We start from the raw sequence: 8,907 nt of genomic DNA, 5'->3' as shown, positions 1-8,907 counted from the left end.
CCTGTGATAAGAGTCATTCCTACCTGATTGATGAAACTCCTGGGGAGGAGATTTATGACAATTGAGTTTCTTTTGGAGGATTTGTCTTTAGGCAGATAAGGGGAGTGCAGAGAAAGCCCTTTCCTGCATTTGATATTTTTCAAGTACCTTCAGCTCAAAATAATCCTTAGAGCCAAAAAAGCATATGTTAGGGTGGCATATTCTGCCACCCTTCAAGGGCAAGCAGGCCTGTGCACAGGCTCCTTATGCTATCATGGCAGGGCCATCCACTTCAAGGTGTGATCTTTAGCTTAGAAATTAAACTGTTAGATAGACCCAAAGTTGATTGAATCCCAAACTCGAGAGATTCCTTTAACCATTCTTTCATTAAATAATTATGCGTTCAGCCTGGTGCTGTGTGCTGAGAACACAAAGTGAACAAAACAGACATAATCCCTTATGGTGCATAGGACCTATATAGAGAGATTTCTGCTTTTATGTTTGTCATTTTACTGTGATAAATATTACTATCAATGAGCATGCCAGATGTTACTCTGAAAGCACATTACCTGGTTCTCAATCTAGTCAAACAGGTCTAGAATCCTCTCCACTGCATACTTTCCAGATTCTATGAGAATTTCTTGTTCTGCAGCTTCCCTTTTATAGATACCCTACAGATCATCTCAAGACTGTTAAAAACATTCCTTCTGTAGAGAGAATGAAATACCATTCATTAGACCTCAGCTTTCTAGTTACAATAACATTCCAATCATGCCTTTCTGATCATATTTGGATTTGGGATAGTCCCAATCTTTTTTTTGGCCACTTCGCGTGGCTGCAGGATATTAGTTCCCCGACCAGGGATTGAAACTATGGCCCCTCTAATGGAAGCGCTGGGTCCCAACCACTGAACCACCAGGGAAGTCCTACCAATGCACTTCAATCCCTGGTTTATATGCATCCTCACCTTTCCCTCCCAGAATTAAGTACTACCCTGAATTTTGTGTTCTTTCATTCCATTACATATTGTATAATTTCACAATATACATATGCATCATTTGTGTGGTTTTTATTTTATATAGTGGTATCACACTATACTCATTCCATCACAGCTTTTTATTTTGGGTGAACAGTACATACCTAGGGATGAAAATATAGGTACAAGGTAAGCACATCTTCAAATTTACTAAATATTATCACTGTGTCCTTCAATTTTGCTTTAGCAATTTGCAATCTCCATCATGCACCCCACCCCCAGTAGTATATAAGAGATCTTTTGCTTCAAAATTTCCCCCCAATTTGGTATTGTCTAACTTAACATTTTTTGCAACTATGGTGGGTTTAAAACTGATTGCTGCTTTGATAATCAGTGAGAATCTTTTCATACATTTATTGGCTATTTGTGTTCTTCACTTTTGTGAGTTGCATATCTACAGGAATTTAAGTTCCATGAGTGCACCTTTGTATCCCCAGCACCATGAGTAATGCCTAAAACACTGTGGATATTTAGTATATATTTAGTTGAATACTTGCTGACAAGGATATATAAGTTGAATAGTGTAGTGGAGGAAAAAGTTTTCCTCAACCTTCTTAAGGTCCCTGGCTGGGTCTAAAAATAAAACTGACAAAAATAGATTAACGGGAGAAAAGCGTACAAATTTATTTAATATAAGTTTTATGTGACAGGGGAGCCTTCATGAGGAAATGAAGACCCAGAGAAACAGTATTTTTATGGTAGGTTTAATGAAGAGTGGATAGTTGTGGAGGAATATGACAGGTAAGGAGTATGAGGTAAGTGTAGTAAACTGGGGGAGACATTAGCAAGGCCTGTTTGTTTACATTCTTCTTAGTGTGCCTTCCTCTTTGGAGATAAAGATACTCCTTTCCTCAGGGTATAGGGAGGGCACCTTTCACAGGGGGATTTTATGACCTGTTTTAGGAGAGGAAGGGCAAGGAAGGAGGAGACCAGAGTGATCTTTCTGCTTCTGATGTTTTCTCAAACTCTTTCAGCTTAAGATATTCAAAATGCCAAGGTGCTATATTTGGGGGTAGCATGTACTGAACCTTATCAATATCAATGACTGTTTGTAGCTTATGCCCCACCCCCTTTTTTTTAAAGCTCCGGTGGTCTTTTTTTTTTAATTTATTTACATTTTGGGGGGGGCTTTGTTGGGTCTTCGTTGCTGCGCGCGGGCTCTCTCCAGTTGCAGCGAGTGGGGGCTACTCCTCGTTGTGGTGTACGGGCCTCCAGCCGTGGTGGCTTCCCTTGCTGTGGAGCATGGGCTCCAGGCGCCCGGGGCCTCAGCAGTTGTGGCACGCGGGCTCAGTAGTTGTGCCTTGTAGGCTCAGTAGTTGTGGCGCATGGGCTTAGTTGCTCCGCGGCATGTGGGATCCTCCCAGACCAAGGCTCGAACCCGTGTCTCCTGCATTGGCAGGTGGATTCCCAACACCGCACCAACAGGGAAGTCCGTATGCCCATTTTTTTAAAAACCTTTTTCTTACTGATTTGTCCGATTTTCAAAACACGTTTTGAATACTAATATTTTATGTATTATACGTGTAGCAAATATCTTCTCTCAATTTATGGCATATCTTTTCCATTTTTAAAAAAAGTAACTCTTTATGCACAGATGTTTTTCATTTTAATAAAGTTTTCCATTTAATATGTAAAATCAAGGATGGGTGTCCCATCTTGCCAGGTGGCTCTAGTCCTTGTAGATATTCAGGAACCTAGGTTTCTTCCAATTTGAGGATAAGCCATCTCCTAAGAGTTTGTTCCCTTTGCATGGTTGAAACAAGAGCTGCAGCTATGTCCATGTTCCATCCAGCAGGAAAAGGTAAGAGGAGCATGGAGTGGGTACACAGGCTGCAGTAAGGGAAGGATATTGTACTTATGTCTGCTCACATTCAGTTGGGGAGAACTTATTCACATAACCACAACTCAGTGCAACAGAGGGAGAAACACAGTCTCTGCCTGGGCAGCTACATGCCCACTGTAGCCTTCTTGCCCCTGGACGAAGGGGAGAAAGATTTTAAGTGTACAGTTGACAGCTTCACCACCGGGAGCTTTATCTCTTTTTCTGTTATTTGGAAGAGTCATATGGTTGCAATGATCTATTCCTTAAAGATCTAATACAATGCATGTAAAATCTAAAGGGACTTATATGTTTTTCCATGGGAATATTTAAAATTTATATTTGAAGTAATTTACTAATGATAGAACTATTTAGCTTCTATTTCTTCTTGAATAAGTTTTGGTAAGTTATCTTTTTTCTAAAAATTTGAATTTTTGATCTAAAATTTCAAATTTATTTGTGTAAAGTTATTTGTATAATTATTCTTTAATTATTGTTTAAATATTTGCCAAATCTGTGATTACATTCCCTCCTTTTTTGATTCTAATATTATGTGTGGCTTTCCTCTATTTTTCGTCTCACCAGAGGTTTGTCTAATTTATTAGTCTTTTCAAATTACCCACTTTGGGCTCTGTAGATCCCTCTTTATTGTCTTTGCTCTCTAGTTTGTTATTTCCTGCCTTTATCTTACTTTCTTCTACTTTTATTTATTCAATTGTTCAATTTTTAAAACTCCTTAAGCTTATTAATTTCTGGCCTTTCTTATTTCCTAACATAAACATTTAAAACCAGAAAAAAAAAGAAAAGAAAAGAAAAATCCCCTACGTGTTGCTTTAGATGCATCCCAGTTTTGATATTTGGCATTTTTGTTATCACTCAGTTTAAGATTTCTTACTTTATTATGATTTCTGCTTGGGGTTAGTTAATGGTATATTTTAAACTACCAAATAAATTTCATGTTATCTTTTTATTAATTTTTAATTTAATTGCACCATAGTCAGAGATTGCGGCCAGTAGAATATTCTGAGTACTGCATTGTTATTCTCCTTTCTTACTCTGGGCCCTTTTCCTTGAACTAAACATTTCCTTCTTAACCCTCTCTTCCTCTAGGAGGAAAGAGAGGTTTTCAGGAGTTTCCTCTCTTCCTCTTACACCTGGCCACTAGCCTAGCAGACCCGCAACATTGCCTGAATCCCAGAGTGAGCGGACCACAGGCTCAAACTGCAACTCATGCCACATAAGTCATTTTTACCTGCTACACAGTGCATTGCTTATAATGCCATGTCATTTATTGAAGGTTCACCATGTGCCAGGCATAGTACTAAGAATCTTATATACATTATCTTATTTAATCATCCTAACAAGACCATTATTAACCCCCATTTTGTGGACAGGAGATTGAAGCACTGAAAAATTAAGTAACTTTTCCCAAGTCATGTCGCTTCAAGTGGAGGCACCAAGAGAAGACCCCAGTGTCTGTTGGACCCCAGAGTCTATGCTATGTAAGCACTCAAATGAGGTTTGTTGAACAAAGAATTCCCCCTTTTGATAGTTCATGGCCACAATGAAGTTTATTGCCACTGGGTCATGCATTCCCATAACACTCTGCATTTCCACTTTACATAAAACATTCAACACTTGTTGAAAATACTTTGAAATGTGGAATTATATTCCTTTTGGACTATTTCATGTCATCTATAAAACAACAACATGAAGAATTACAAGACAGCTGCTACCTATCTTTTAATATTGGCTGTTTTGGTGTTATCTGACATGTTTATCTGACAAATCAGTAGACACCTTCTAACCACATCCTTCTTCTAAGTACTCCCTGTTAATGCTGTTACAGCTCAAGAAATTGTGAATTTTCTAAATTGTTTAAGATAATTTACAATCTTCCCCCAAAGTTACTTTTTGCTGTTTCTTCTTTTTATCACATAACTTTTCTTTTTTCTCATGATATATGTCATTTTACACAATTAATTACCTATATATTTAAAATTTTTTATAACATAATTATGTTCATATGTATAAAATAAAAAATAAGAAAAAACTGAACACATGTCATGGAGTACACTTCATTAATTATTTTTTAAAGTGTGTGGGGTTTTTCTTTTTTGGTGTTTTCTTCTCTAACTGAATGACAGTAAGCAATATTTGAAATTATCTTTTAATTTTAATTATTTAAAAATAATTGTTTTACTGTTTCTACTGTAAAATGAAGGGAAAACATTATGTATAAATTAAAATAATAGAACCAGTAATGATTAATTGTCTACATTTTTATTGTGATAAAATATACATAATGTAAAATTTACCATTTTAATCAATTTTAAGTGTAAAATTAGTAGCATTAATTGCATTCACAATGTTGTACAAACACTATTTTTTTCTAGAACTTTTTTATCATCTCATATTGAAACTCTTTACCCATTAAACAATAGCTACCCATTCTCCCCTCTCCCCAGCCCCTAATAATCTCTATTCTACTTTCTGTCTCTGAATTTGCCTATTCTAGGTGCCTATATAAGTGGAATCAGATAATATTTGGCCTTCTGTGTCTGGCTTATTTGATTTGGCCTGATGTGTTCAGGTTTATCCATGTTGTAGCATGGATCACAATTTCATTCCTTTTTAAGGCCGAATAATATTCCATTGGATACATACCACGTTTTGTTTTGTTGAATATTATTGTCCAATGTTTTGTTGATCCATTCATCTACTGATGGATATTTGGGTTGTTTCCACCTTTGGCTAATGTGAATAATGCTTCCCTGAACATTAGTATACAAGTATCTGTTTTCAGTTCTCTTGGTTGTATACTTATGACTGGGATTGCTGGATCATATGGTGATTCTATGCTTAACTTTTTGAGGAATCACCGAACTGCTTCCACAGGGCTGAATCATTTTACATTCCTTCCAGCAATGCACAGCATTTCAATTTCTCCCCATCCTTGCCCGTACTTGTTATTTTCTGTTTTGTTTTGTATGTAATAGCTTTCCTAGTGGGTATGAAGTGGTATCTCGTTGTGGTTTAATCATCTACATTTGAACTCGCATTTGAGAGGAAAGGGAATTGAAGTTAAGAGAGATAAATAACTTACAGTTAGTAGGTAGTGAAGGAGCAACTACAGTTAAGGTCTCCCAACTCGAACCAAGGTTGTTTTCTTCTTCAAAATCTTGTCTTTTTGTACCATTACAATATTTTTTATCTATTTGGCTCCTTACATATTTTATTTGACTTATATTTAGAAGTAAAATAGGAGACTTCCCTGGTGGCACAGTGGTTAAGAATCCACCTGCCAATGCAAGGGACTTGGGTTGGAGCCCTGGTCCGGGAAGATCCCACATGCCATGGAGCAACTAAGCCCGTGAGCCATAACTACTGAGCTTGTGCTCTGGAGCCCGTGAGCCACAACTACTGAGCCTGTGTGCCACAACTACTGAAGCCTGCACACCTAGAGCCCATGCTCTGCAACAAGAGAAGCCACCACAATGAGAAGCCCATGTACTGCACGGAAGAGTAGCCCCCACTCGCTGCAGCTAGAGAAAACCCGTGCACAGCAACAAAGACCCAAAGCAGCCAAAAATAAATTAATTAATTTTTAAAAATTTTATTGCTTAAAAAAATGTAAAATAGGGTAGTGTCCACATAGTATTAAGTTTAACCATGTGAGATTGTTGTTTTTGTAGGCCAACACAATCAAGTATTAGGAATTTTGTATGGTTCAACTTAATATTGAAACATGCTCCTATTATCAAGGATGTGTTGGGGGAAAAAGTAAAATTTCAGAATATAGCTAAAAATATACTGAAAGAAAAGTTGTTTGGTACACTTTGGAGGGTGAAGGAACAGAAGACTTTCTGGATATACAGAGTAGTTTATAGGTCCCTTAAATTTGGATTGCATTGTTACTTTATCCATGTATATTTAAAAATATGTTCAATGTATTCTTCTAATTCTAAAGGACTTTAATTGTATCTTAAGACATATAAGTGTCTTGTTGAATTTTAAAGACCTTTAAACTAATATAAGCCAGTGTTATTCTCATATTCTCAGAACCACTCAATTTTAATTCATATTTAAAATGATATATGGAAAAGAAAGGGTTATTGTGCAGCAGGTCTGCAACTAATTCTCTTTTGTTTCTAGGAGACACTTCTGGGAAAGAAAGAAGGGAGGTGATCTGGTTTAATTTTCTTATGATCATTCTACTAAATAGACCTCCTGGCAAAGAAGCCAGTGGTATTGCTGGCTGAAGAGTCCTTACCTATGGCATGCTTTTAGCAGAATATATCTAGTTGTCTACGATTGCTTATGGTAACCAAACCTGGAATCTATGAATTTAGGAAATGGCTTCCTGGAAAATATCATGTAAGCTATGTAACTACCTGGGTATAAAATGGATACTTCATGATTAAAATGATTTTTGTTTTAATGTGATGCACACATTGCTTAGAAACCTCATCTGTTCATCTTGGCCAGAGCTGTGTTGATGGTCCCAGATCCTACCCTACTTCACCTGTGTCTCATGATTACTTGTATCCTTGAAACTGTAGAGAAGCTTGATTCTAGGTAATTCTCTGGTTTGTTGAGTTTGATTGGACAATCTGATCCTTTGTGTTATCCCATTATGTGAATTTTGGATGTCACCTGTAATTTTCTGATTTATAGCCACATTGTATGTAAGATATATCCAAATGAATACATACAATGGGCTTTTTAATAGCTGCATAGTATTCCATTAGGCATAGGTATCATAATTTATTTATCCAGTTTCCTATTGAAAAATATTTTGATTGTTTTCATTCTTTTTGCTATTATAAATATTGCTGTGATAAAGATCCTTATTAATAGGTCAACTTGCACAATTGGGAGAATATTTATAGAAGTAGAATTTCTGGGTCAAATGATGTGTGCATTTTCAATTTTAAGAGCTATTGCCAGGACTTCCCTGGTGGTCCAGTGGTGAAGACTCTGTGCTTCCACTGCAAGGGGCACAGGTTCGATCCCTCATAGAGGAACTAAGATCCCATATGCTGTGCAGAGTGGCCAAAAATGTTTTTAAAGAATTAATAAATAAGAGCTATTGCCAATTTGTTCCTTATAGATATTACGAATGTATACTCCCATCAATTATTCACCAAACCAAAAAGTGAAAATTTTTATATCATTTTAAGTTTAATTTGCTTTTCTCTTGTGGGTACAATTAAGCATCAGATAATACATCTTTTTAAAAATTTAATATTTCATTTTACGTCTGGGACCTGGATTGGTAGTTTGGTCATAAGGTGAAACATAAGGTGATGCTGCGTTAAAGATGTCCTTCTTCACAGATTTTTGATGCCCGAAATTCTCTGCAAAACCCCCAGCTTCAGTTCAGTCATTAATCTCATGTTAAAACAAGCTCCATATAGAACAATGATAATTATCAGTCTTTGGGTCTTAGTGCAAAAGAAGACTCTGAGTGTGGTTAAACAAGAGGGAAGTGAGTCCTGCTTATGGCAGAAAAGGCACTGGGAAGGAAATCTACTCCTTATAAATGCTTTCAACCAACTGGCAGTAGGAAGGATACAGGGAATAATGAGAAGTAGTTTTAGAAGTGGTAGAAAATCACTTCACATTAATGGAGAAAGTGGCATCACAAGTTGTCGTTTTTGTTTGTTTGTTTGCTTTTAAATTCAGATTCCGTGGAAACTGTCGAAAATTGCCAATGCTCACTATTTTTCAAGTCGTCCCGACAGGGTATTGGGAAAAGTTTTCAATTAGCAATAATTGCGCCTTGGATAAAACTCATTGGCTCTGATACTGTCACTGCGCAAAGCTACAAGTTTTTAAAGAAGGCAGTGGAATGGCTGGAATATTTAAATACAAGATGATTTTTGAACAGTTACTAGGGTTGACTATAAAATGTGTTGCTGAAACAGGGAAGCCAAACTAGATATTTTATAGGGAGTTATAAAGAACCTAGACTAATGATTATGTACACCAAGAGGGAACAATTTTTTATCTAAAAGTAAATAGTCAACATCATCATCTTCACCATAATTTTAACATAGATAGTTGTTTC

General features: G+C 36.6%; 1 non-coding gene across 1 annotated transcript; it reads right to left on the bottom strand.

The window, feature by feature from the left end:
* Window positions 1-8,522: 8,522 nt before the first annotated feature.
* Window positions 8,523-8,663, bottom strand: LOC137203042 (U4 spliceosomal RNA). The gene has a single exon (XR_010932873.1). It is a non-coding gene; the product is annotated as a U4 spliceosomal RNA (small nuclear RNA).
* Window positions 8,664-8,907: the final 244 nt, after the last annotated feature.

This window comes from Pseudorca crassidens, chromosome 11 (genome assembly GCF_039906515.1).
Source record: "Pseudorca crassidens isolate mPseCra1 chromosome 11, mPseCra1.hap1, whole genome shotgun sequence".
In the NCBI taxonomy this organism is placed as follows: Eukaryota; Metazoa; Chordata; class Mammalia; order Artiodactyla; family Delphinidae; genus Pseudorca; species Pseudorca crassidens.
Note: the sequence above shows the minus strand (reverse complement) of the source record. Positions and strands in the feature narration are given on the sequence as shown.